General features: G+C 48.6%; 1 non-coding gene across 1 annotated transcript; it reads right to left on the bottom strand.

The window, feature by feature from the left end:
• Positions 1–1,663: 1,663 nt before the first annotated feature.
• Positions 1,664–1,735, bottom strand: TRNAA-GGC (transfer RNA alanine (anticodon GGC)). Its single transcript has one exon. It is a non-coding gene; the product is annotated as a tRNA-Ala (tRNA).
• Positions 1,736–3,656: the final 1,921 nt, after the last annotated feature.

Raw genomic sequence — 3,656 nt, 5'->3', positions numbered from 1 at the left:
AGGGCCTTCAGCTCTCCTGGACTTCATTCTACCAGGTTGGGGCCAGGACCAAAAAGGACCTGGCTCTGGTTGAGGCCAGGTGAACCTCCCTTGGGCTAGGGATCTCCCACAGATATGCACGCACAGAGCAGAGTACCCTATGGGGGGAATAAGGAGACAAGCATATGTATTTGATATCTTTTCAGACTTCGATGTAAGCCAGTCCGAGACCATCTTTCAAGAGGAGAAGTCTAAAAATCCCAACATAAATCAATGAAATACATTTTAAATGTTGATTGCATTTCTGTTTCTTGTCACCTGCCCTGAGCCTTTGGGGGAGGTTGGTAAGAGCCTAAAAATAAAATAAGAATAAATCAACGGAGATCCATTCCCCTGGAGAAGATGGCTGCTCTGGAGGGCTAGCTCTGTGTCATCGTACCCCACACTGAGGTCCTTCCTCAGGCGCCACCCCAAATCTCCAGGAACTTCCCAACCCAGAGTTGGGATCCTGAGCCTTTGCCCAGCAATGCTCCACATTCCCAGAACACCAAGCGGGGGACCCCAGCACTGGAGAGCTGAGCTGAGCCGGGCCAAGCCGAGCCGTGGGATTAAAAACCCATCATATCTCTTATTCAAAGCCTACAAAATGGCCATTTGATTTGACTGATTATGCAGACCTTTAAAAAAAAATGGATGTGGTATCAAGGCCTGGCACCCAGCACAAAATTTGCCTGAAGGGAAGTTGTGGTGGCCATTTTGTGGCAGACTTTGCCTTCAGCGGCGGCCATTTTGTCCCTGTGCCCATTGAGCTTTGCCAGAATTCCAAAGGTGCCTGCAGGCCGAAAAAGGCTGGGGGGCTTTTCTCCACCGTCCTCTGGCACAAGAAGGTCCTTGTGCTGGAGAAAGCCTTTGCCAGAAGCTGAACAGAGTCAGAGCCGCATAACCAATGGCATCCAGAGCAGGGGTAGTCAAACTGCGGCCCTCCAGAGGTCCATGAACTACAATTCCCATGAGCCCCTGCCAGCGTCTGCTGGCAGGGGCTCCTGGGAATTGTAGTTCATGGACCTCTGGAGGGCCACAGTTTGAATACCCCTGCTCCAGAACCTCCATTTTCTCCAGGGGAACCGATCTCTGTTGCCTGGAGATGAGGTCTAATTCCAGGGCATCCCCAGGTCCCACCTGGAGGCTGGTTTTATTCCTAATAGCCCTAACTTCTCTCTGTTTGTTTTAACTTTTTTAAATAGGCTAAGCAAAATGGAAATCAGGACTCTGGCATGACTTGAAAACAATTTCAATTAAAGGAATCTCTTGTGATCATCATACACACACACACACACAATAATATAATGTGAGTTGTACTGCATAAATATTTCATGAGACACTTAGCCTGCTCCTTTTAAAAAATAATTACAGGGAGTAACACGATGACTTCCAACGAGGGGGAGTCTCTCTCTCTCTCTCTCTCTCTCAAGGCTGCTGCCAAGGTAGGGAGAAATGGAGGTGATGCCAAGGAACTGACATGCTTCAGGGCAAGATTTGGGGGAAAACAACGAGTAAATGACATAGGGATCTCTGCATTTCCCTCGGTCTATAAAGAAAAAAAATTGTCTACTCAGACCAGCAATGGCTCTCAGGGGTCTCTGGCTGAGATCTTTCCCATCCCCTCCTGCCCAGTCCTTTTAACTGGAGATACCAGGGATTGAACCTGGGACCTTCTGCCTGCCAAGCAGATGCTCTACCACTAAGCTACAGCCCCTCTCCCTGCCTCTCCAGGTTCTCATATAAGCAGAGATGACCTGTCAGCTGAAGATGAATAAACAGAAAGAAGTGTCCAAGCTGGCGATGGCAAAAAGCTTTATTCAGAATGAGTTCCTAGGTATAAAACCTCGTTTTCGTATTTTACTTCAGTTTTTTCAGGGATACAAACCAAGTCTTCAACCCACTACCTAATTCTTGTATTTTATATACCTCAGAGTCTCAGGCAGAGATCTTTCCCATCACCTCCTCCCTGATCATTTTAACTAGATGGAAGTCCAGTGGGATTTCAGAGACCAACAAGGTTGTCAAAGTATAAGTTTTCAACAGTCCAAGCTTCCTTCATGAAATGTGTGTCTGTTGAAGATATTTGATGAAGGGAACTTTGAATTTCAAAAGCTCATATCCTCCTTCCTTCCTTCCTTCCTTCCTTCCTTCCTTCCTTCCTTCCTTCCTTCCTTCCTTCCTTCCTGCCTGCCTGCCTGCCTGCCTGCCTGCCTGCCTGCCTTCCTTCCTTCCTTCCTTCCTTCCTTCCTCCCTCCCTCCCTCCCTCCCTCCCTCCCTCCCTTCCTTCCTTCCTTCCTTCCTTCTTCCTTCCTTCCAATTCTCCTTCCTTCCTCCCTCCCTTCCTCCCTCCCTTCATTCAAATTCTCCTTCCTCCCTCCCTCCCTCCCTCCCTCCCTTCCTTCCTTCATTCATTCAAATTCTCCTCCCTCCCTCCCTCCCTCCCTCCCTCCCTTCCTTCATTCATTCATTCATTCATTCATTCATTCATTCATTCATTCATTCATTCATTCATTCAAATTCTCCTTCCTCCCTCCCTTCCGTCATTCAAATTTTCCTCCCTCCCTCCCTGCCTCCCTCCCTCCCTGCCTTCCTTCCTTTCCCTCTCTCTCCCTCCTGTTCACCATACTGAGTAATTTGGCATCATCTGCAAACTAGGCTACTATGCTGTTCTTTAGGTCAATATTGTCTACTCAGAATGGCCAGGATCTCAACTGCAGATCTTTCACACAAACGACTGCCTGATCTTTTCAACTGGAGATGCCGGGGATTGAACCCGGGACCCTCTGTGTGCCACGAAGATGTTCTACCCCTGAGCCCCAGCCCTTCCCCATGTCAGACCAAGGAACCCAACTCGTCACAATATGAAAAACCAGCACTGAGTGCAAATTCATTCCAGGAGGAAACAAAATTTGTTAGAATCACAGAATCCTAGAGTGGGGAAGGGGCCATACAGGCCATCTAGTCCAACCCCCTGCTCCGTATTGGTCCTAGCATGAGCACGGTTGGGTGACCCGGGAGAGATGGTTAAAAAAAAGAAAAAAATCCCCCTGGAGGTAGAGGAGGTAAATATATTTGCATCCATATATAGAGATGTATGTAGGGGAAGGTGTGTTAATAACTGCTACACACAGTAGGTGCACTCTGGTCTCAACCAAACCCTTGGTGGAAGAGCTCCATTTTGCTGGCCCTGTGGAACTGCTGGAGTTCTCACTTGGGAGCTCGTTCCACCAAGCCAAAAAGGCCCAGTCCCTGTCTGAAGCAAGGCACACCTGTTTGGGGCCAGGGGCCACCAGGCTGTTGGCATTGCCTGAGTGTAATGCTCATGGGCAGTGGACCCCAACCTTTTTATCACTGGGGACCGGTCAATGCTTGAAAATTGTATTGAATCATAGAATCATAGAATCATAGAATCATAGAGTAGGAAGGGGCCATATAGGCCATCTAGTCCAACCCCCTGCTCAACGCAGGATCAGCCCAAAGCAGGATCAGCCCAAAGCATCCTAAAGCATCCAAGAAAAGTGTGTATCTAACCTTTGCTTGAAGACTGCCAGTGAGGGGGAGCTCCCTACCTCCTTAGGCAGCCCCTTCCACTGCTGAACTAGACTCATAGAATCCTAGAGTTGGAAGGGGCCATG

This window comes from Paroedura picta, chromosome 2 (genome assembly GCF_049243985.1).
Source record: "Paroedura picta isolate Pp20150507F chromosome 2, Ppicta_v3.0, whole genome shotgun sequence".
In the NCBI taxonomy this organism is placed as follows: domain Eukaryota; kingdom Metazoa; phylum Chordata; class Lepidosauria; order Squamata; family Gekkonidae; genus Paroedura; species Paroedura picta.
This window is presented reverse-complemented; position numbering and strand designations above follow the sequence as displayed.